Raw genomic sequence first — 26,329 nt, forward strand, 5'->3', positions numbered from 1 at the left:
CATTCCCTTTTCTAGTGACTGACTTTCTTTGGCTCATTTGGGATTTATTCTGTAACTTATTTTGATTAAGAAAATTGCATTTGTCTTATTATTATTATCTCCCACTCCCCGTGTGTGTGTGTGTGTGTGTCCTTAAGTCACATTTTGAAGTTTCACATCTTCTGCCTTGGTCAAGCTTTCAGTCGCTTTCAGTTCTAAACCTGTCCTTGGTCTGTCCTACATACCACTCCATCTTCACAGACCTTCGGAGACTCTTTTCTGCCCTATCTAGTTGCACCTACCTACTCAATTCCCAGTTGCCCATGGGCTCCTATTTTAGCTTCAAGTCCATTATTGGAAACCTTCATTAACTGCACACATCCCCTCTCTCAGTAGCAGCTCATCGGCACAGCTCTATTCTTGCCAAATCTTTTATCTAGCACCCTTCACACTGCAGGTTTATTTCCTTTCTTGTGCAATAGGTCACATGCGCAGAATATACTCTTGACACATAGCCAGGGCACAGGTGTCATTTTCACACGAGTGGCTCGAACAATTCTACTTTTCGGAAGTGTTCCTGAGAGCTGGCACACTGTTTAGGTACTGTATTGTGGTATCAGTTTATTTTATATATCACCTTTGCCAGAATAAAATTTGTATTGCAGTTTTCTTACTTGATAATTTTTCTCAAGAAATTCTGTACATGTACCTTTCTATCCCTTTTCAAATATAAATTAATGGGATTTTGCAGTTTTTATTCATTATATGTAATTATTTCGAATTCAGCAATATCGTACATAATTTATTTTATATAGGTAAGAACATATGTAATGCATTCATAGAAATTTCTTTGATATCCATGATAATTAATTCTAGGGACCCAGTAACTCAAATTTGTATTATTAAATTTATTTATGACAATGTACTATATACTGAGGATCATTTTTAAATTACTCATAATGCTACATACAGTGTAAACACTATATAATAGTGAAACTTTATTATTTCATTATTTTCTTATGTCTCTAAAGAACAACAACATCTGAAAAGCTGAATTTAAAATGTAATAAGTTCTAAATTATATTTTTCTGGAAAACCATAAAAAGAATACTTTCTTCTGTTCAGTGAAGAATCCAATAGAGACAGCTGTGAGAACCATGGTTGGCAGCCAAGCTGTTTAAATCTCCATCAGAAGTCTACTCACTTCAGCTGTGGGTTGTCCGACTTACGCTACTCAGAACATGAACTTAAGAAGGAATATGGAGTACATCTCACAAAGGTGCTCAGAAATTTAGCCTGAGTGGCTGGAGAGTGACTTGGGTGTTTAAGAGCACTTGTTGTTCTTCCCGAGGATCTTGTACCCAGCCCCACATGTTAGCTCACAACTGTAGTTTCAAACCAGAGGATCTAATACCATCTTTTGACCTCTGTAAGTACCAGTTCTGTGAGTGATGTATATGCAGGGAAAACACTCATACACATAACATAATAAAATAAATAAATCTGTAAGAATTTTTTAAAAAATTAATTTGAGTTAATATGCTCACAAAAACCCCATGAGCAATCATTCTCATAATTTCCAAAATACGGTTGCTATTTATCTTGCTTTCTAGTCCTGTTGCCCAGTAGGAAGTTTTCAACTTTAGTCGTTCATGGTAAGAAGGATCACACCACACTTTGGTGTCTTCCCTGTGAATGAGCTTCAAGCTATATCTGCTGCATTCTCAGTGCTTTGTGGATTGCTTTTAAATAAAATAGTATTAGTCACAGTCCCTTCATATTTAAGAGGATCCAAAATTAAAGAAAATATAACCAAATATTATAGTCAAATACAATTTTCAGAGCACATAGAGTGGGTGTGACTAGTGCCGAATTGCCACTGCAGTAGGCTGAGCTCTTGGCAAGAAGGCTCCGTAAGAAGAGACACTAAAAGTCTGAGGATGGTAGCTTTGCAGGAGGAAGCCCTCTCACCGTTATCCTTGGGAAATTACAGTGTAAACTTATGTCCTATATTCTGGAATGGACATGATGTATTTGCCCTCAGACAAGAATACCTTCCTCCTACCTTCACCACCTTAAGCTGCTACTTCTCCCATCGCGAAAATCCACCATATTTCAAAAGTCAACATGAATGCCATTTCCTAATTCTTTATTCTATCGCCTCTAGCTCCACCCACAAAAATAAATCAGATCTGGGGCTGCTTCTGCAGCATGGCCATGCTCCCACCGTTGATTTACTCCTTCTACTCTAATTTATTTGTTGACTTGCCTGTTTCCTTTTGATTTAGTTACGCTATTCTCTATCCTAAATCCTCAACCGTATTGCTCATATGCTTCAACTCTCCATTAGAAAAAAAAAGATTCTTTATTGGGTTTATCAGTTTTTAAGACATTTATAACAAGGTGACAGTGTCATTAAATGTGGAAACAAATAAAAGGTACAAAGAACAGACATAAAGAACTGGTCAGAAAAACTCTTATAATAACTTATAAAAAAATGAAAACTTAGAGCGCTCTGAGGCACGTGCCCTGAAGGAGAATTGGAGAGCTCTTTAGTAATGTCTGCTTCTCATGAACAAGACTGAGTGACCGCCACTGGAAAGGCCTTTCAACATGCTTGCTCATGAAAGACCAAACAATTCAAAGCAGAAGCCACAGGCATTCCTAGAAATAAAGGAAAGCATGAGTGACTGTTAGCAGGTATGTGCGAGCCTGCAGCAGGTGGGGCTTGTTTCCATGTGCGGTGAAGCTGAAGCCCTTCATTTTCAGTCTTTAGAAGCCTAAATAACCTGCCTTTTTTCCACACACCCTTCACACCCTTGTGTAAGAAAAATCCTACCACTGACAATCTCTCTCTCTCTCTCTCTCTCTCTCTCTCTCTCTCTCTCTCTATATATATATATATATATATATATCACATGTATTATGTATAATACATAATCAATACTGCAATATATATTGATGACTTAATATTGATTGCATGCCTCTGTTACAGTATGGTGTGAACTAAAATCCAAATAAAGAAACAAAAAGTGCGTTTTTAAAATCTAAATAATTTAAACATTAGTAGAATAGATTTGACAATTTAGCTTTTAATAAATATATATACATCTATGTATACTATATATATACACATATACATGATACATCTGTCATAATCTAATAAGGTATATTTTATTAAAACCTAAAATGTAAATATATATATTTCTGTCATCATAATTTTTCAATAATATGACATCACAAAATTCAAAGGTGGTACAACCTTTAACAAAAAAGCAAAAATTTTATATCTGTCATCATTTAAGAAAACCTAATGTAGTTTATGTAAATGAATGTTTTGCCTTCACATATGTCTGTGCAGCACATGCATGTCTGGTTCCCAAAATGGACAGAATAGGGTGTTGGATGTCCTGAAACAAAAGTTGGAGTTCCAGACATTGTAAGCCTCCATCTGGGTGCTGTGAATCTGTGACAGGTTCTTTGAAGAGCAACCACTGCTTTAACCACGTAGTCATTTCTCCAACCATTGTACTCTGCTATCATTTACAGCTCCAAGTTTTGCACGGTGAAGGAGACAAGATTGACTGAAACATTGCCTATCTTTCAGGATCCTCCTCTATGAAAGGAGAGGGTAACAGGCCACACTTAGTATATGACTTCCATATTAGATTGTCTATTGTGGGTGACTTAATGGTGCCCCTCTCTAGTAAATTTTCCCTCCACATTCAAGAAATCAGAACAAGTCAAATCTAGCAAACTTATTATAATGTGTCATTTAAGCAAATGCAGAGAGAAACTTCTTTGGCAAAGATAAAATGGATTAGTCCAAGTCCCTGCTAACTAGATGTAAAGTATTCCTTAAAAGCTAAAGGGATTTTCTGTCCAACCCAAAGAAAGATGAGAATGTATTTGAAGGATGAAGTTCTCTAAGATAGAAACTTGATTGTCGGCATGTTTCTCTTTCTGCTCAAAGCTTACACATTTTTTTTTCTGCACTCAAACCTTAACCCTGTCTTTATTGCACAGGTTTTCCTCATAGAAGAAACAGATTCTCTCACACTATTCACCTGTTCTACCATGCTCTAGTCTGACGAGGCAATCAATCATTACCTGACATTGGCACTGAGTGACTCTTTGACTTGGCAGGAAACAGAAGGGAAACTAATAGTAATATGTGAAAGAAGACTGGAAAAAAAGAAAATGATGTTTGTGTAAATGAAAACCAATGTATTCACTTTTTAAAATTAAGAACAGAATTGGGCATGTTTTGTTCTTGCATAAAATTTAAAATATATTATTGCATTAATACTTTTGAATTTCTAATACAATATCCATGTTAATAGTCCAGAGCACTTACAAATTCTAAAACATGAAATAAACACCAATATTCCTCACCTGTCTTTTCCTACATAACTTCAATTAACATATGGTAGTCTACTGGGATTTGTAAATAGAACTTGTACCTATCATACATTCTCTGGCTTTGTTAAGATTGATGTTATCTCACTAAAGCTTGTCTGTATGTAAAATATAAATATTGGGAACTTATTAAGGTTTCCCAGTTTCTGTGATAGCCAAGGGAGGATCATCAATGCTCTCAGACATGTTTGTAGCTACTTGATATCTTTGAGCTGAAATTAATCTTTCAGTGACACTCCTTGCCCAAGGCCACTGTGAGGGCAGATTGTATTCATGGCAGAGTTATAGAAGTTCAGTTCTTTTTGTGTAGAATGTGGTTGACCCATCTGTACTCACAAGGAAAACTTCAATGTGAAATTGAAGAATTTCTTCCATATTCATACATATTTTGCAGTTTTATACCCTCGATGAACCACAATATAAAAATGGCCTTTCAATGTCCATTTTTTGAGATTGTTGACATATTGTTTTTACTTTCAAGCTAGGAAGTATTTTAAACATAAATTAAAACGGGAAGAACAAATTATTTACTTTGGTGCTATGCCAAATTCTAACCAGAATGAGTGTATTTTCTTATCCTCCTTCTAGAACTCATAGGAATTTGAGAATTGCATGCCATATCTCTGTCTATGTTTATGTAGCAAATAAATAGTATGCTATGAGATTGAAATTTACATAATTGGGCTAAAACATTGGTTCAACCACACCAACACTAAGTTTGAAATTGGGTGTTTTGAAACTGTAAAGTTTTCAAATTAGCTAAGTGGTGTCTGGCAGAGCAGAAGAGAAAGGTAGACAAGATTCAAAATAAATAAATTTAGTAGCTTAATTTGACAGGAACATAGAACAGATAGTTTAATGCATGGTTCAGTGCTCACTTCTAAATTTATAAGAGTATTTACTATATAGAAGGGAGTAAAATATTCTCCAAATAATCAAAATAAAAGTTCATTAATTAGAAAATTGAGCAACTTTGACACAGGCATATTTTATGTGTCTTATTAGTTTGGATTCAAATAGCAAAAAAGGAAAAGAAATCTCAATAATTTGTGGTTCTACTCAAGCCATTAAATGATGTTTGAATTTTAGAACTCTATTTAAATTATTTAAATGAGCACAACCACTATATCAGGGATAAAACATTATCAATTGTGCTGCAGGTATCTGTAATGCATCTATTTAAATAATTATTTATTTTATGGAGGAAGGAATACAAACTCCTATCCCAGGATTCTGCTACAGAGAATATTCCTTTCCCAGGCCATGTAGTTCAATGAATTTACTAGCCTCATATTTTGTCAGATATGAAGTAAAATTGCAGTCCCTAGTATGTTGAATTTTAAGGGATATCTTTAGATTTGTCTCCTTCTACTTTTGAAGCCCAAATACTGTTCTATCTTTTCTAATGTGTTCTGTGTAGCCCAAAGAATGATTTGGATGAGTGAATTTACAAGGAGAGTCAAAGTAAAATAATAAGCAGCCAGACATGATTGATGAGAGAGAGAGAGAGAGAGAGAGAGAGAGAGAGAGAGAGAGAGAGAGAGAGAGAAAGAGAGAGAGAGAGAATGGATGATAAATAAAAAAATCACGATCACTCACATTGGGAGCTTCTCTCATTGTATGTACTTCTATATAATGAGACAAACAATAGTTACATTGTTCGAAATGGGTTTACTTGCTAGTTGTTTTCAAAGACTCAATGTTTTTACTCTTGGACTAGTTTTTGTTTTCTTTCCACTCTGATTTGGGAACAGCTTATCCTCACACGGGCTCCTGGAGACTACTTCCAGAAAAGCATTGTGGGTCTTAAGTTTGTATCGGCAATCTCTCTTCTATAGTTACCTTGTCAGCAAACTCAAACAACTCATGACAACTCATCAATAAATGTATATTATGGGAAGCCAAATAACAACATCCAGAAAAGGTGAATTCCCCCAGGATACCAATTCATTTTTTTTCTTTTTATCAACTTTGATTTTCAATTTTAAAACAGTTTGGTGTTGTCTCTTCCTTCACCATGTTTCTGTGATGTGAGCACAGAGTTTCTACACAGCTCTGAAGGTAACTGCCATCAGAAAACGACAAATGATCCACATGCCGTCTTGCTGTTGTGGGGTTTTTCTTTCTTTTAGTGGTGCAAATGTCTTTCACCAATCTCTAAAATGATTTTAAACAGGAAGAAAAGGGACTACACAAGTATTGTTGGGGAATTGTGGGATCATTGTAGTGCAGAACTGTAGAGAAAGGTCATGTCATTACCTTGAAGGCAATCAAAGTTACTATTGGCCACATATCTAGGGATGTACACATGATTTTATGCATTTAGGACTTGACAGGTAAGGCAGGAGTGTTTGTTTGTTTGGTTGGTTGGTTGGTTGGTTGACTGGCTGGCTGGCTGGTTGGCTGGCTGGTTGGTTGGCTGGCAGGCTGGCTGGTTGGTTGGCTGGCAGGCTTGCTTGCTGGCTAGCATGCTGACTGGCGGCTTGGCAGGCTGGCTGGCAGACTGGCTGGGAGGCTGGCTGGCTCTCTGGCTGGTTGGTTGGTTAATTGGTTGGTTGGCTGACTGGCTGGCTGGTTGTTGGTTGATTGGTTGGTCGTTTGGTTGGCTTGTTGGCTGGTAGGTTGGTTGGTTATTTGGTTGGCTTGCAGGCTGGTTGATTGATTGGCTGGTTGCAGGAAAACTTCACCCAAAATTGGCTTGTACTATGACTTTCCTCCAAAGTACTTCTGAGTTTTTACATTTCAGGAAAAAAAAAAAGTGGACTTGTGCATTTTATAACCTATTTTTTCATACCATTAATTCACCAAACTTTTTTTAGGTTATTTTTTATGTTTAGAGACTTGTGTTCTTCTCATGTATACCACTTTAAAAGTCATAAAACCCTTCTCTTAATAATCATTGTAATCTGAGTTATGTGGCCTTCCTCATCTCTCCACTGTATCTAATCCACCCACTAAGTGCTGTCCGTCCACCACACTTTTCATTTCTCTGTGGAGCAGGTGCTTTTAACAATGACCTGGATTGCGGCAATTGCCCTAATTGCTCTCCCCTGCCCTGCTTATTTATTTTCGGAGGCCTTCAATTAACTGTCTTCCCCATAATTAAATGACATTTTCTAAATACTATTTTTTGTGATAACTCCCCATCTCATAAATAATTTCAGAATATTCACTCTTTCACGGGAATGTTTTACCTTACCATTAAGTCTTCAAGTGATCTGACCTCAGCTGGATTTCCTGGTATTTTGTATTAATTTTCCACATAAGTGCCTCTTCTTAGATCGAGTCCTCTACAGACTATCTGCTGAACACACCATCCTCTGCCCCAGACTTTTTGCCCTTGGCTCATGATGTCTTCAGACCTGACATCATCTTCCTATATCCCTCCATTTATAAACTTTATTAAGAAATCTATCTTCATGATATCTGCTCTACTGTTCATGCTTTTATCATTCATTATGTGAAGTGGTTCTTTCCTTTCTTGTGTTGTTATGTGATATTTACTTCAAGTATCATCAAAACTAAAACTTCTTCACTCCTTCTATTTCTTTTGCATTTCTAAAATGTCTATCAAAATGCTGGCTAGAGAGGGTAACATATGCACAGATGCATAGATGACGAAAATCATTGTTAATGAGATGCTGTAACTGTCACTAACATATGGATCCCCAGTAAACTGTCATCAGTGTTAAACATTCAAACACTGCTATGACAATGATGCCTGTCTTCTCAATACTCAAGACGACTGGGGCAGGAAGGAAGATCACAAGTTTGAAACTAGCCTGGGCTAAACCTTCCCTTAAACTGTGTCTGAAAAAAGAAGCACACAAGCAAACAATAACACCAAAAGCAATATAGTGGTAGACATTCTTACCACGAACAGTTTTAAGATAAAAATTGACATTGGTTCATATCTTTATCTTTTATTTATTCTAAGTTAGTATTATATAGTAAGTTATAGCACTATGTTTAATCTTCCCATCATAATAACATCACTATATTAAGTGTCTGTTTCCATTTTCTTTGGTCTACTACTGGCAGATTAGTCTTGTTAACGTACCTTCATCTGATGTTAATTAGTCTTGTCAAAGTACCTTCATCCATATGTTCTAATCTATCTCATTGTGGATCCTTCAAGACATAAACCTTTGCTTGCCTCTCAGGTATCTAGAAATAAATTTTTCCTTGTCAAAAACAAAAGAATATAAAAACTGTTTATTTACTAGTGTTTAGATAAAATGAAAAATGTTGTTTTAAAGCTGGCAATGTTAATATGAATTAAAATTGTTTTACTAGTGTTAAATTGGTCATATCGTGAGAAAACATAATTATCAACCACTGTCAAAAGTAGTTTTATCATTCTTCATAAACCTAAACATAGAATTTTCTGCAACTTGATAATTCTACTCCTAGGTTAGTTCTACAAAGACCTGAAAGTATGAAAGAGAAATGGCTGAAGAGTTAGTTCAGTTGGTAGATTGTTTACCTAGTATACAAAAAGTGCTGAGTCAATCCCCAGCTCTGCATAAACTATGTGGAGAATGCCTGTAATGCCAGCACTAAATGGATGAAAACAGGTGGACCAGATGTTCAGTCTCATCCCTGGCTGTGTAGTAAGATGGAGGTCATCATGAAATACATAAAAACCGGTCTCAAAAGAAAGAGAAAAAAGAAAACAAAAACAAAAATTCAAGCAAAAAATATATGCAAAATGTGATGTACATGTGTATAAAAACATATATATATATACATACCTATATATTTCTTATAGTACTAAGGTAATAATAATTTATATTGGTTCATATAGTTATCTTTTATTATTCTAAGTTAATACTATATAGTAAATCATAAGATTGTGTTTAAGTTTCTCATCAAAACACTATATTAAGTGTCTGTTTCCATGTTCTTTTTTTAATTTTTAATTTAATTAATTTTTTAAAAAGAAAACAACTATCTTTTTTCATTTCACAAATCAATCCCAGTACAAACTCCCTTCCCTCCTCCCATCCCCTCCACCTTCCCTCCACCCCATGCCCCCATCCACTGCTCAGAGAGGGTAAGGCACATTGTTTTGGGGAAGGTTTTCTCTGAGGAGACAAATCCTTCATTTATTATTTTTTATTAAAGGAATTTGGGCTGTGCAATATTTAAAACCTCCAAGATTTTGGTCAATGTTGCTAATTTCTCCTATTGTTTAATAAATTGAACTGTTATGGTGACTAAAGTGGGATACAGCCCACAAGGGCCATGGCTCTCCTATTTCACTCAATTCAGAAAGAAAATATTTGAGAAACAGAAAAGAATGTCTGAATGTATGTTTCATTTTCTGTCTTAAAATGAAAGATTTTAATAGTACACTCTAGATATGACATGTGTATTACATACTACATTTATATTTCTATTTTCACTGGCAGAACTTATATAGGCCTGTATCATATAAGCAAAAATTAGAAGAAAAATTATACCCTTGAGAGTTGAAACTGGACATAGCCCTAGTTATAACGGCAGCTTTCAGCAGAAAATTTAAAAGAACACTGACATCTTTTCCCATCACGAACGTTCAGTCTCTTCGCACCTGATGTACTTGAAATGTTGGTATCCTACAGCAAGGGCAAATGCTATTCTGGCCAATGTTGCTGTTCAGTTTCTTAACCTTTCCCCCTTGATAACACATACATATTCAGCTATGGTGATATTCTAATGTGTGTTTCTTCATGTGCCCATACATAGACTTACTTACAGTCCTATTATGTGGAAGTGCCAAAAATATTTAGTACAAAGTTCTCTTGGGGAAACTATAATTTTAATGCTCACCTCCATATCACTTCTATCTCCTGTCTACGTCTTCACACTCAGTGGTTTGTTGACTGCACTTTTAAGTAGAGTACATGAACCATAAAAAAAGAATGGGTTGTTGTTAAAATGAAGAAAAAAAGAAACAGTTGGTAATGGGTTGTTTGCTTGTGTGCCTAGAAATTGCTCAAAACATTTCACCATTAAGGAGATGCTTGAATGGTTCTTTGATGTGTCCCATGCAGAAGATTAGAGAACACTGGGTTTCTATAATCAAGATAAGTTAAGTTGATTAAGTTTGTTTATTCTAATTGTAAGCTGTGGATAGAGCTGGGCCTCATCATCCACAACGAACTCACTAAGAAGCCTGTCTACAGGTATGAAGTTATTTGGTATCTTTTCTGTATTGAACCTTCACTCTTGTCATCCTTGTCGTACTGTTCTACTTTTAAATGTCATGTAATTACTTCCAGTGCTGATTTGTTTGGCATGTAATAATTATATCTGTGTATGGATGTAGTGTGATGTTATAATTCATGAATGGACTCCGTAGTCATTATATCTAGATAATGGGTATTTCTACCTCCTTAAGCACTTTCATTTTGTGGTGAGGATTCAAGCTTCTCTATTTCAGCTCTTTATAAATTCCACAAAATTTTTGCAAGCACCCCAAAATAAAACATTTTTCTTTATAGTTATACTTTTATATTGTTGCTTAATCTTTCTTTATCCCTTCTACTGTTTGTCCTTCCTAGATCCTAGTAGCCACTATTTATTTTTATATAAAATATATTTTCATAGTTTTCTCCTTGCATGAGAACATATTTGTCTTTCTGTGTCAAACTATTTCACTTAACATAATTCCATCACACTACTACAACTGGCACAATATCATTATAATATTAAAGCTAACTAATATTTCATCCTGCATATGTACCACAATTTAAAAAATCTATTCATCCATTAGTGAGACTCTCTAGTGAATTCATACTGTGTCTCTTGTCAATAATGCTCTGTAATAAATGTAAAAAGGCAGATATCTTTGATATATTCCTTTCCCCTCTTTTTGATATGTACAAAACTGGCATTCTTAAATACCAGAAGCACAATTTCTGTAAAAGAAATACAGTAATCTGATTCAGATAGCTACAAATAAAAGCGTGTGCACCACTAAGTGGGAAAATGAATGGTGCATAAAATTCATTTCAGTGAATAACCTAAAGAAATTTTCAAAGAAATAGAAGAGAGAAACCAAAGACTAGAGAGGTCTATCTTATTTCTGTATTCAAATATCTAATATTCAGATGTTCATTTTCCCAAAGTAATTTTTGAATTGAATTTAGTGTAATCTTTATCAAAATATCCACAGTATTCTTTGGAAAACCAAGAAAATACACTTCTTTCAAGATTAAGAAATTGCCAAAGACTCGAGATAGCCAAGTCAATCTTTAGAAAAATCAAAAATCTGAAGATGTTGCAGTACCGGACTTCAAAACATAAAGCCATAGTAAGAAATCAGTGTGGTACCACAATAAAAACAGATGTAGACTAGTGGAGCTGAATAGAGAGCATATGTGTAAATGTACATGTCTAGTGCCAACTGATTTTCACAAAGGCAAAAAATGGAATTTGAGAAGAGACAGTGTCTTAAATATGTTTTAAGGAAAATTGTACATCCATGTTCAGATGAAACTAGAGTACTATCTCTGAACAGTTACAAAACTTTACTTAAAATAAATTAATAATCTAAATGTGAGATTTAAACAATGAAAAGAATTCTAACTTTAAGGTGTCATTTTTATTAATCCCTTACAATAGAAATTTATTGTTATTTGCGTTTCATTACCTCAACTTCTTCCCACCACACATCATCCTAAAGGGTTACTTAACCCATCAATCCCATTTGCTGTACAAGCAAAGGCAGTATACAACTCAACTGTGTTTTACAAAAGAACGACATCTTGCAACAGAATATCTCACTACACTGGGGACCAACATGAGACAGTGATTCACTGGATTCCAGGAAGAGGGGTGCTGTAGGTTGTGACTGACAGTACCAGACTTGTCATATGAAGTAAGTTTAATCATAAATCATAGGGTATCTTTCAGGGAAGTTAAAGTATGTTTTATTGGATTTCCTAGCCTGGGAGAATACTCTCGAATAGAACAAAGCTTAGGAAATATTATTATGGTTAACACTTGATATTGACAAATTTAACCTCCACCTGATATCATATATCCATCTTTCCTCCTTGACCACTTTTATCCCCTCATCCACCCACAAAGTCTCCACCACCATATAGATAGATAGATAGATAGATAGATAGATAGATAGATAGATAGATAGAGGATAGATAATAGATACAGATATTATATAGTTTGTTCATCTAGAGAGATTCCTGATTAATACACATGTGTTACTTTCCTTGTAAAATTTTTGTTAATGATTACTCCTTTTATTAAACAAGACTTGGCTATTTCCATTCAACTAACTTAAGAACAAAAAAGAAGTAATTTTTTAAAATATATTTTCTTAAAAAATAAATTAGCCAGATAGTTACTGATTTTAGCAGAGAAGGTAAGAATACTTCTTCCTGGTGTGGGATGTTTCTATTCCTGGTCTTCCTAGAGTTCTCTAAACCATCTAGTTTTGGCTTTTCGACTTCCTTTTATATTGGAAGGGGGATGGAGAAGAATTCAGTTTATATAGTAGAACCCAATGAAGCCTGAGCTGTCATGGAATAGTATGTTCCTTCCCTCCTGGTTTGTCCTCCAAGGTTTCTACACAAGGAACTTATAGGAAATCACAACATGTAGTAACCATGAGTTAATTGTAACTTTTCTGTGTCTCACTCTTGCCATCATTGAAAACCAATTCTATATTGAGAAATGTCTCAACACGTTTTCCTGACGTTTCATTATTTCCAAAACGGAGACAAAAAAACTTATTCACTGCTATAAAAATTCACTAAGACATTAAATACATAAAATCCAGAGTATGGTAGTTGACCTATAATTGATCTTTGAGGATGTTGTGGATGACTGTCTTATATGAACAAAATTGAGTACAGATGATGACAAAAAGTTAGATATTCAAGAGCTGTGCTTAAGAGATATGGTTCCCTACATTAAGAAACTCATCTTTTCACTAATTAAAAGAAACCCAAAGCTGAAGATACACCAGCCAAAGCCAAATAGGATTAAATTTACTGAACAGCACCTTAAGCATATTTCTTGATATACCTTCTGCATTGTTTATGGCAAGGATTAAATTGTTCCACTGACTCTTGTTAAGTTACCAGGACACTGAAATGCTGCTTTTCTTCTTCTCCCACAGGCATGTTTTCTTACATGCCTTTATTTGCACTTGTAACCCTCTGATACTTTTAGAGCCATTTTTCGATGGGCCTGTCACATGGAATCAGCCAAATAGCTTTTAATTGCACCCAATTCACATTTAGAGCCTCTAGTAAAATGCTGCCTGCTCATCATTGTTAATCTTCATAGTGTTCTAAACAGTTAGTGTTCATAGGTTCATTAACAATACTTATGTCAGAGTTCATGCAGGTTGATGAATATATTTTCTATCTTTTTATTTCATTTCCTTCTTAGATTGTTGGCTTGTTTTCATTCTCAAAATATTTTTTACATGTCTGACATTGAGATATCAAGTAAAAATATCTTCAGATGATTGATAATGAAAGCTTTTTTCTGTCAGCACAGTCAGGTTAGTAAAAGAATCTATAAGTTCTGGACCTTTGGTCCTAAAACATTCACAAGAGAATGAGGTATGAGCCACATTACATTCAGTTGAAATTGACTTGCTTCTTCTAGAGTGGTCCTGTAAATTTTGTAGAATAAGGGGTTCTTATTCATCCCCTGCTGTGAAAGATACTGTACTGATAGATTCCCATGATCAATTTGCCAAGTTCTTGGTTTTGAGTGATTTCTAGCACAGTGATACAGAAAGGAAGAAAGCCAGTGAGGAGAAATTTTGAAGAAAGGTTATGGAAATAGCTGGGCGTCTTCCTGCTGAGCCATCCCAGAACTAGAGTTCTGAATAATGCATGTTCTATAAATCTAAGTGTCCCACGATGCCACACTTTAGAATGGGGAGAGAAAATAATAGCTACTGTCCACACTTATCACCGATAATAAATTGCAGGGCTCCTGTGTGTGGCAACGATTAATGCAAAATGCAACCCAAAACACATAACTAAATAAATAGATAGTTTGACTTTCTTGGGGGTTATCTTTAGTCCTGCTTACTTCTCTTTCTCTCTCCCCTCTCTCTCTCCCTCTGTCTCTTTCTCTCTCTCTCCTTTCTAAATAGAAAATACAATTTAAAATATTTCTCCAATACAAGGGAACATGAATGAGTAAGAGAATATATGTGTACACATGTGTGCATAGATATTCTTGCATTTGAATGAAGTAGAAAGAGAGTCAGATGCCAGAGATGTTAACAGAAACAAAGACAGGGAGAAACAGAATTGATTGCCTGAGAGCTGAGATCTGAAAATTTACTTGAACCAGTGGACTTAAAGAAAGGGTAGAAGTTGGCAGAGTCACTATACATCTTTGGGAATCAAACACAGGAACCCAACAAGTGATTTTCTAAAGAATGAGATTTTCAGAATAATTTTCTTTGGTTAGAGAATGTGAACTTCCACATGAAAAATACCCACCCCCAAACTCTCTTAAGTTAGAAACAATGAAATTCACATCAAATACAAATAGTGATCATGCACTACACTATGCAAATCCCTCAAAAGCTCGGGGATGAAATCTTATCAACCATAACCATATCCAGCTGACTGCAGGGATGTTCCAAGAGGAGTTAGCAGCTACTCACTAGGATCTGCTTGCAAATATTCTACTACCTAGTTCATATATTAGCTTGCCTAATATTCCTTCTAAACTTGTGATAAGTATTTGGTTTACTGTTATTGTAAAAGGGAAAAATTAGACCAGGAGAGCCTAAAAGTTTTCTCCAAAGACATACATCTGCAAGTATCAGTGCTGGGATTTAAATCCTGTTCTGCAAAACTCAAAAGACAGTGTTCTTCCCTCTCTGTGAGATAAAACACAGATGCCAAGTTATATTTTAGTAGTAGATACAGAAACACATCAATAGAAATGACTCCTAATGACATACTGCTTATTACAGATTAGTGCATTGATCAACCATCATAGAAATTTGTTCTTGCAATAGATAGAAATTAACACAGAGATCCACAACTGGACAAATTGCAGACTGAGAGACATTGAAGCACTGAGCCCTAAATGGGTGTTTTCATCAAAACCCTCCTTTCAAGATATGTACAGAAGAGGGTGTAAAAAATTATAAGAGCCAGGGTGGGTGATGGATGACTCATCAGAAATAGTGTTTTCCAGACACAACATGATTATACATGTATCAACTCACAGAGACGATGCCAGCATGAATAAGACCTGTGCAAGGTCATACCAGTCAAAACTTCAGCATAGAAAAGAAGTGAACATGAAGTCCCACTCCAGACAAAGAAGCCACTGGGTAAAGGAAAACATCTCTTTTGTTTGCTTGCATATTCCTGTCACTGGGTAGGCCAACAGTTCTCCAGGACAGGACCCATGCAAATTCCTGTCACTGGGTGTATCAACAGAACTCCAGGACAGGACCCATGCCTAGGAATAGTTGTCCAAGTCAAAGTGGACTCCATGCTCCATGATGTCCGTGATATTTGATGTTTGATTTTAGTATTTTTTGTTTTATTGGGTTTTGTTTGTTCTAATTTTTGTTTTTGAACGACAGGAAGAGGTAAAGAACATGAAGTTGTGTGGGTAGCAATGTGAGGATGATCTAAGAGGAGTGGAGGAAATAACAGAATATGATCAAGATATGTTGAATGAAAAAAATTTAATATCACATAAATAACAAAAAAATAGTGTAAGTCAGTATAACTCCTAACTGCATGCATTCTAAATACTTATCTCTGTCCCTGAAGATAAGTGCGGCTCTCACCCCTCATCAAAGAAGCTTTGTTTTGCAGCTGGAAATCATTACAGAAAGCCACAACTTGTCAAAATACAGAGAATAAATGATCATGGGAGGCCCACCCCAGACTGATACATCTGCAACCCAAATCCTACACCTAGGCCTCAGAGACATCACAGAAGAGGGCTGAGAGTGATGGTTAGAGTCAGTGAACCAGGAAGTCTGCGGGGAGGTTGTGCCTTCTAACTGAGACTGGGAGATACACTTATGAAATCTTTACAATAAGCTGCCCAAGCAATGCCTAAACAATCCCAACAGCAACTGACACCCCAATATAGATGGGTAAATCTTCAACTAGATGAAGAACTAAAAGCAACTGATTACTGTTGGAGGGTAAGAATTGTCTTCCCCAGAGATGAGGTCCTTGATCAGTTATCTAACACCAAGCAGTCATCCCTAGAAACATATGCTTTCAGACAACACTGAACAGATTTGGCACATTGTATTTATATGTGTATTTATTGGCATGTATGCATAATAATAACAGATAAAGAAGAGGTGGGCCTGAATTTGGGAGGGTACATTGGGGGTCATGGAAAGGGTAAGAGATAACAAACAGTGAGGGAGATGATCTAATTAAATTTTAAGTAAACACACTTTAGAAATTAAAAATATTTCATGAGACGTATTTATAACGAAGGGCATCATTATTTCTCTGAGATACAAAGTTAATAAGGCACCCCTTATTTTCACTTGTGAAACCTTGCAACCCTGGCCATGTGCTACGGAATTTGATAATTATCCTTGAGAAGAAAGAGCACAACAAAAGGGGAAGACCTCTCTGACAGAACAGGGGAAGGTGAAGCAAGGTGCAATCCCAACCCACGTGCACATGTTTCTGCAAGGCACATGGAGCTGCTGGGAAGGTTTTCAGAGCTTGCATTAGTAAAATAATATTAGACAGCTCTATCAAGGGAAACTAGCATGGGGCATATACTGGAGGAATAAATGAAGGACAGGCGCACCTGGGGATCTCAAATCAGAGCCTTGCTCTGGTTCTAACATTTCTGACCCCTTCTGTAATAGTCATATAAAGTGTCTAAGTAGGAATGTTACATGTATCCAGTATTTCCTTGTTTCGTCTACATATTTTATCTTTCAGATATAAAAGCGCAAACCTCGAGCATATTACCTAGGAGGGAAGAGTGAAGGTATTGAGGGTTTCCTGTGATAATTGAGTGAAAGGCTATATAACACTTAAAGCAGTAGCTGCTGCATAGGAAAAGCTAAGTGAGTCCTGGAAAATGGAGATTTATAGGGGATTTTCTCAACTAACCACATGCATTTGCTTCAGACAAGAGCAGACGAGGAACCCAGATCCTTTTAAGTCGGAAAAGAAAGAAAAAAAATGATATAAACTTGGAACTCTGCTCCCGTCTTCTTCACTCAGTTTATAATTCCCTTGGGAAAATGATGACACTTCAGACTCTCTGAATATCCTCGGATTCTAATTGGAGATAATTGGAACATGGTACCCATAGGATGTAAAAATGCAACCTATTTTACCAGAATTCTGAAGAGAGTCTCTCTCCAAAGTAGGCACTTTCTCTTTCCACAGCATTACATGTAGCAACTTATTTTAATCGATGAAATGGTTTTCATTCTAAAGACAGAGTCCTGTTGTTTTCTAGTGGATTAATAGGGAATGGGAAAACGGGGTGATTAAAAGTGCTCTGAAAAGTCATCTCCACTGTTTTCTCTGTGTTACAGCTGAAGGCAAAGCCTAAGATGCCAGGTCTGCAACCCTTTCAAGGAAATACACTTTCTGATGCAGTGGGCTAAGTAGTCTGTTCTCAGAAAATACAAGAAAAGCTTTTCGCTGGCCAAAGAGCTATTTAAGAATACATTTAAATGGACACAACTGTTTAAGTTTTTCCATTCCTGGCTAGACTGAAGCTTGATTTGTAAAATATCCTTTGGTTGGGTTCTTCCTGTTTACACTAGTGACACATTCTCATTTGAAGTGTGTACAAAACATCTGCCTATCTCAACATCGATTTACTGCTAGTTTAACATTTTAGCAAAGGGTTTTCCATCTTCTCTATGCACATATAGACAATGGTGCTATTAATGCAACTATAGGAATATTAGCTATATATATAAATCAATAGGCAAGGCTAATTTTTTTGTTTGTTTTTTTGAGACAGCGTTTCTTTATAGCTTTGGAGCTTGTTCTGGAACTATCCCTTGTAGACCAGACTGGCATTGAACTCATAGAGATCCTCATGTTCTGCCTCCTGAGTGCTGGGATTGAAGGCATGAGGCACCACCACCCAGCTTCAAACCTAAAATTTTCAATTCAATCTTATTTCATGAGTTTATTAGATTGTATATACTAAAAATCTGCTTACTGAGATACAAATCATGGCAGAATTTTTTCATTGACTCATTTTGAAATTGATTGACTGGGGACATCTGTTATCCTTTGCTTTCTCAGTTGTGAGCTTTTAATTGATAGCACTATCAATAAGGAAAGGATGTTCCAGTCTTCATCAAAACTGACATAGCAAATCCTGTCAAACTTTTTAAATGATATTTCCATAAAAGTGATAACCATTGAGTGACTTTTCCCTGATAGAGGATGTTTTATTGTAAGATACAATTTAGGAGCATTAACCCATGTATAGCTTATGTTCAGCTAATTAGAAATTGTAATAAAATTTGTCTAGAGCGCAGGAGATGATACATTTGTTAACGTGCTTGCCACCCAAACATAAAGACCTGAGTTCAAATTCCCAGGACACATATAAAATTCTGGGGATGGGAACCCACACCTGTAATCCTAGTATGGAGGGGGATGCTGCAGACATGTGTAGATGCCTGAAGCTTATGGGTTAGCCAAACTAGTGAAACGGAGAAGCTTCATTTTCAAAGAGAGACTCTTTTCAAAATATAAAGGTGGATGGTGATAGAGGAAAGAAACAAGAGGTCAACTCTACCATGAAATGCATGTGCATAAATGTGCATATATATATATATATATATATGCGCACTCACATGTGCATGCACACACACACAGAGGGAGAGGGAGAGAGATACAATACACATTAAAATATTCTGGTTATCATATTGCAGGATGTAGGAAAAATGGAAATATCTTTATTGTTGTCTCAGTACCACATACCATTCATTAGAAAGATATATTTGAATGGATGGACTCTGCTTTGTAATCCAAATAATTTATGCATCTGAACATTAGCAAGTAGACTCATTGCTAGGCTCTGGAATTAAAATTCATTCTCTGCTATTTGTGCTTTACATAATTACTTTTACCGAAGTCTCCTTATCCAAAATCCAGGAGTATTGATGGTAATTACATTACTCAATAAGTGAACATATTTTAAAATTGATTCACAGTGTAAGCCATGTATATGTAATATTAGACATAATACATAATGTATTAATGACCATGATTAACAACATATAATTGTTCATTTTAGTGTTCCATTAAATCATAGTACGTTGCTACATTGGGTGGTAAAGATAGCCTATGGATACTTCCACATGAGGCTTTTCCTGATCCCCAGTGTAAAAATCTGTCATCTGTCTCACCTATGCCTTTGAACCTCTTTGCTATTTCTAGAGTGCAGCTAAAACACTATGTCAGTGCCTATGGCAGCTCCCATTATATCCCTATTATCTTTTCTTGCTTTGTGACTTATTCATATTCTATACCGTTCAGATATGGATTAGAAGGGCATCAAATGCTTGCTTTCTAGGATATTGTCACTTTTAGAATGATGTTAACCCCCACCCCCCATCACCAGAGTGTTGGTTGTTAGGTGGGACTGATAAAGAAACGACATAATAGCTCTCTCAAGAGGCTTACTTAGAGTTCCCAGGCTTTCCCCAGTGATCTCAGGGCACCAACGATGGATCTTCACTTGTGTGAAGTTACTACCATATCTTAACCACCAGCAGCAGTGCACGAAATGCCTGCTCACAGTCATCTCTTCAAACATTTATATTAGGCTCCTGTGACTTTACTGAAATTAAAAACTATGGAAAACTTTTTAAAACAGTCATCTTTTATTAAAGGCTAAAGTGCCCTGGATAACATTTGAGCCTTCTCTAATTATAGTTGTCATTTCCTTCATCTTCAAAGCCATATATTTCTTAATGTGAATTTTGTCTTATATATAGGAAATTTGTCCTGACAGTATTTTGGAAAAAAAATGTTTTTCTTCTATTTTTTTTCAGACACACCATTTTTGAGACTTATGCCTTTTTACAAGCTTTGAACACTGGAAGTCATATTAAAATTTCTAGGCATCCCTATACATAAAAATCTTTGAGTCCTCACACTGAATATCATTAATATTCAAAAACATAATAACAAAAGGTGCTGAAGAAAAAGTTTTGTTAATTATCTTTAAAGTGTTGATTTTTTTTCAAAATCCCCGTGATAATATTTTCTATTTAAACAGAGAAATTATTTGTAGCCAGGACTTATGGTATGCAAATGTTGTTCTATATCATTCATTTGCTTTCTACTTATTGGTCATGAATATGGATGTCATTTATGCCTGCAATTAAAATATAGTCTTGTAATTTACACCTGAATTCAATTACACCCTTAAAATAGGTTCTCCATGGAGACCTTAAAAAGTAAGTCTGAGTTCCTTTACTGCCATATTCATGCTGAGCAATAATAGTGACAAGTCTCATTCTCCCATCATCACATCTTCATGTCATTGCAAAGACGCTCCCAGAGGCTTCCTTCTAGGTTCCAGCACGCTAACATCACGTGATAATACAACATTCTCGATGGTCACCCGTCTTACTTCTGAACTGAAGAAAACAAGCCGCAGATTATTTTTCTGTTATTTCTAACCCGCATCCACCATACTTCTGTGTTATCAGTAGTTGGCAACTCATTTTCCCATTTTCCTCCTAAACTTCATGGTCCAGGAGAACAGTATCCATGTAATGAATGTTGACATGCTTGTGTATGGCACGGTGGCGTATACACAGAGGTACACAGCATGCCTCAATATCTGAGTGAAGAGGAAAAGAATGCACTATAAGAAATACCATGAAGAAACGAACAGAAGCAGAAAACGTAGCTGTTATTATTCTCAGTACTTGTTTCGAACTATTGCTGTTAAAAATAGAAGTAGTTCACATAGGTAGGAGAGTATAAACATTATCTTTAATTATGACCATGTAAGAGACGTATGTTCAATACCTGTAATTCCCTCTGAAAAACACTAGAGAGATGCTTGCTCCCTTCTTGACATTATCAGACCTCTTCTGTGTCTGTCTCAGGGTATATTTGTTTTGACATTGTGAAGAAGTGCTCCCTGTAGCAGGTTCAAAGACAAACTATTGGAAACCTCTTCTGTTTTATTACACTGGAAGTTCATGACAAGATCATGTCCACTTCTTCCCTAACTTCCTCCCACTCAGCCTCCTCATATTCGCAGTGGGAAAGCAAGGCTCTTGTGTTTAAGTCTCTATCACAGTGCAAACACGTATCTTGGTAATTTTCACTCCTGGGTCAATATTTTATTTCTTGGAAAGAAAAAAAAATCCAAGATGATAAAAAGAAAATAGACCAGGGAAAGTGAGAAATAAATGTGATTTTGCTATAAATAAAATTACAATATTGATTTTATTTCCAGCCTCCTTCCTGACGAGAACATGTTTCTGGCTGCTCTTTTTTCTTCATTCTGTAGAAAACAAACGGAAATTCCTGTGTGATTTATTATATTTTTGATTGTGTTTGCATATGCCTGTGTGTTGGTATGATCATATGAACACAGTTCCTCATAGTGGCCAGAAGATGGTGTCAGGCTTCCTGGAGCTTGAGTCACTTATGTTCATGAGCTGGCAGACACAGTTGGTAGGTACCAAACTCAGGTCCTTTGCCAGAATAATAAGCTCTCTTAATAATGGGCCATCTCTCCAGACCCCAATTTGGGTTTCTTTTTTAAAGATTAATGAGGAGCTGGATAGAGGGCTCAGTCAGAAAAAGAAACACCTATCCAGAAAACATAAGTTCCTGAGTCTGACTCCAGAATCCATGTTAAAAAATAAATAAAAGCTGGATGTTGTAACAGGCATGATAAACGCAGCTTTTAAGAAGTAAAATTTAGCAGATGCCTGGGCTTGCTGGTCAGTCAGAATTATCTACTTCTGGAGCTCCAGGTCAATATATAAACATGTATACTAGCACACATACATGCACACGCGCACACACACACACACCACACACACACACACACACCACGCACACACAGAGAGAGAGAGAGAGAGAGAGAGAGAGAGAAAGAGAGAGAGAAAGAGAGAGAGAGAGAAAGAGAGAGAGAGAGAGAAAGAGAGAGAGAGAGACCTTGTTAGATATTTGTCATCCAGGCACAATCTATGGTTAACTTCAAAAAACAAAATCAAAAAAGAACTCAACTGAGACAGTGCCTCCATCAAATTGCCTAGAGGGGCAAGAATGTGGTGCTGTCCTTAGGCAGGTGCTTCCGGATAATGAAAGAAAGATGTACAGTAAACAACACAGTGAGCATCTCTCCTGCATGGTATCTTCTCTAGTTCCCGCCTCGAAGTTCCTGACCTGCTTGAGTTCCTGTCTTACTTTCTCTCAGTGATAGACTGTGATCTGGATGAAAGAGCCAAATAAACCCTTTCTTCTCAAAGTTACTTTGGGTCCTGCTATTTTATCATAGTAACAGAAATCTAACTAGGAATTTCTCTCTCTCTCTCTCTCCCTCCCTCCCTCCTCAATTACACCTGCTAGGCCTATTTTGTGAAAGGCCTAAACTGTCCTTCGATTTTTTAAATATAAGTAAGATCTCTTTTCAGTAGAATATATCTTGTCTGGTTTTTTTTCTATATTTATATTTTTATATTACCAGCTGTCTTAGATTTATTGTACTACTACAATAAAATACTAAAGACTGGGCAATTTACAAGCAGTGAAAATTAATTTTAACAGTCATATAAGACGTGCAGTTCAAGTTAAACTATTGGCATTCTCTAATTTCATTAACTAAATTCCCTTAGTGTCAACTGTAAGTATTTCCTCAGATGTATAGATTTTGATGCTAAAGGTGTCCATTAATTGGTCAGAATTCTTTTGCCGTGAATATTCCCTAAGTTCCATCACGATTTTTGTGTTCATTTTTATGATTCACACAGGAAAATGGAGGAACAAATTCATGATGAGACAAACAATAAATGTTCCCTGGTCCTGATTTTTCCAGTGAAGACTCCGTTTTAATGTAGAATGTGCTCCCATTCAATCCCAAACAGCCTGTGAGCACCACTGTGCAGCCAGGCTCCTCTGAGAATAAGAGGCTGTCATCATCACTCTAGCACTTGCATAATTACACATAATACATGTCCAATCTGCCAGTCTAAATGTGGAGAGCTGACATTCTGGCACGCTGTGTGTGTGTTCCAACTGCTCTTCCCAACTCTGCAGCACCTCTCAGAAAAGCTGTTGAGTAATCCATAAAGACCGGTGAGTCAGATTTAGGTGGTCTAAAAGAACAGGAAAATGATAGGAGAAAACCCAAAATTACTCTGGGGGCTCAACTATGCTAACTGAACTGTAGGTTTTGGGTACATACAAAACACACCTGGGTAAAAACTTTTGCATTTTTTTGCATTTCGAGAACTTACACAATCTGAGGGTCATGCTATAACTAAAAATATTGAGGCATTATATTCCACAAGGCATTGTAGGAATTGACTGAAAACAAGAAGCAGTAATTTACTGTGCTCTTACAATGATTCAGATATAAGTAAGTATTTTGTACATGTATGCATCTATAGTTTAAAAATGTATATCTAAGACCAGTTTTTCAGGGCAGGCAGCATTTGATCATTTTTGGAGATGAAAATTTTACCTCATTGTTTATTAAAATCTATAATGGGAAAACCAGAGAAGAAAACATATTTCTGGGTCTAAAGTCCAGGAGTGTTTTAATACACAGCACTTCCTTCCAAGGAATTTTGTGGATCAGGAAAGGTGTCAATATTTCAGGACTTGAGTCGAGTCTCTAGAGAAGACTCAAGTAAGACGTTACATATTTCTTTAAATGTGATGGCTCTGGGTCCTAGCAGATGAAGCTGCCATTATATTGCTCCCGCTGCACTACTGGAGAGAGATGTGCTGCTTTGTGATTCGTGATGAAATGGCAAAGAAGTGGTTGAGCAGTAGATAGGAAAGAAATTTGGTTCCCCTGACCTTGTGCTGAAAGTTCTCACCTTGAAGTTGTCCCAAGTCTTTCTGAGTAACGAGGGCTGTCATGAGGGAGACTGATAAAGACTGAATGTCTGATGCTGACAACAATAACATTTCATCATTGGTAAAAATGTTCCACAAGGGGCTGATAATATACTCAGGGATCATGCATGACTTATTCTCATAATGGCCGTGGCTCCGGATCAGCTTCCGAAGACAGTGGAGTACCGGCTGGCAAGGCTGGCAAAGCATTTCTGCTCCATCAGCGAAGACATCTTTGTCCAGCAGAGAAGCTGATGAAATGACACTACTTGAATCCTTTCTGTGTGTCAGAAGATGGGAGGATGGAAGTTTAAGGCAAGATTTCATGTCATCATTTACTTTTATGCGAAATACGGAATTTAGTGATTCTCTCACAGGTTAGGACATGAAAACAGACTTTCTTGATAAGGCAGTAAAATGAAGATAAAGGTAATTTGGTGTTTAAGTAATGACTGTACAGAGACCCACTTACATCCAAACTATGAGTCGTCTACTTTGAACATTGGCGTCATTGTGTGTGGGTTTTGTGGCAAATGAATATGTAAACAAATGATATATTTTATGTGAAGGCTTTATTTTACACTTTGAGGGTAAGCTAAAAGAAAAGCAGTGGTTTAGGTATAGGCTGTTGCTGAATATACAATATATCTCTAAATAAACAGTAATGTAAAGACAAGGAATTTATTTTTCTGTGGTGGAAACGAAAATTGGTGCAGTCATTCTAAAAACCTATTAAAGTGCAAAATATGTGTTTGGTTTTACTTAATAATTCACAATGCATAATATTTATTTTGGAATAGTGATACAAGTTCATAACATTATATATGTACCTGTGTATTATTTTCCCTTTTCATAAAACCATGTATATTCTGTGACCTTCCTTATAGGCAGTACTTATGCACACATTGGTGTGCAAAAATATTCACTATAGCCTTTATCACAGTGACCAAAAATGGAAGAAAATGCCAATGAATTAAACATATATAAATTTGGAACTTTCATCAATAAACTACTAAACAAACATTATAAACCATAGATAGATACACAGAAATATTCAACATGCAAGAGTAGAAAGGAAAACTAAGACCAGAGGCTATAGTATTGTCTCATCAAATCAATTAAGGAAATGTGTACATGTGTATATGTATAGTTTTATGAACTCTAAAATATATTAGAAAGTAATGAAGAGTTATATCAGATCACTTTTAGTGAAATAATATATCATTTTAAATTTGCACATAATTGACAGATTTTAATGTCATTTTCATTATGTAGGTATATCTTTTTTATTCAGGAAAAGAGAATAACATACATCTCAATGGAAAATCCAGGGGGCAAACAAAGGGAATGGAGCAACAACCTAATGTGAGGAAGTTCTTGGTGCTATTGGGTACTGTGGAGACAAAAGGCAGCACTGTTGGATACCCACTGTATGCTAGGGAAAACCTCATAGCCTCAAAAGTACAAGGCAAAACTCCTACAGGTTAAAGTTCCTTAGGAATTTCAGATTTTCTGGATAATTTCCTATCATGTATGTGTGTCATACTGCCTGATATTTTCTCCCGCCTCTTCATGAACCATAGTGTCAGCAGAAAAGCATCTGTTGTAAGAGCAAACTTCAGAAGCAGCGGCCACATAAAATGCTGTGACCTGGAGCCAAGAAGTTGTAAAGGGTGGGGCTTGAGGTCGCATCACATCCCTGGGTACTTTATGAGGGATAGGACCCAGCGAGTTCGACTCATAGTTACTGAGCACCAAGACCAGTAAAATGTATATTAGGAATTATTAAGAGGAGGTCAGTATTGGTATTAAAATTTTCTTTAGATGGCAAAGTGTAGAATTAACTGTTCCGAAATCTA

General features: G+C 36.2%; 1 protein-coding gene and 1 pseudogene across 2 annotated transcripts in view; one reads left to right on the top strand and one right to left on the bottom strand.

Annotated features, from left to right (window-relative positions):
- Window positions 1-26,329, top strand: part of Lsamp (limbic system associated membrane protein) — a 2,072,304-nt gene that overhangs the window by 1,359,837 nt on the left and 686,138 nt on the right. The gene's annotated exons all lie outside the window — the stretch shown is intronic.
- Window positions 1-26,329, bottom strand: part of LOC125392699 (enolase-like) — a 37,464-nt pseudogene that overhangs the window by 5,884 nt on the left and 5,251 nt on the right.

Source organism: Myodes glareolus, chromosome 2, assembly GCF_982192425.1.
Source record: "Myodes glareolus chromosome 2, mMyoGla1.1, whole genome shotgun sequence".
Taxonomy (NCBI): Eukaryota; Metazoa; Chordata; class Mammalia; order Rodentia; family Cricetidae; genus Myodes; species Myodes glareolus.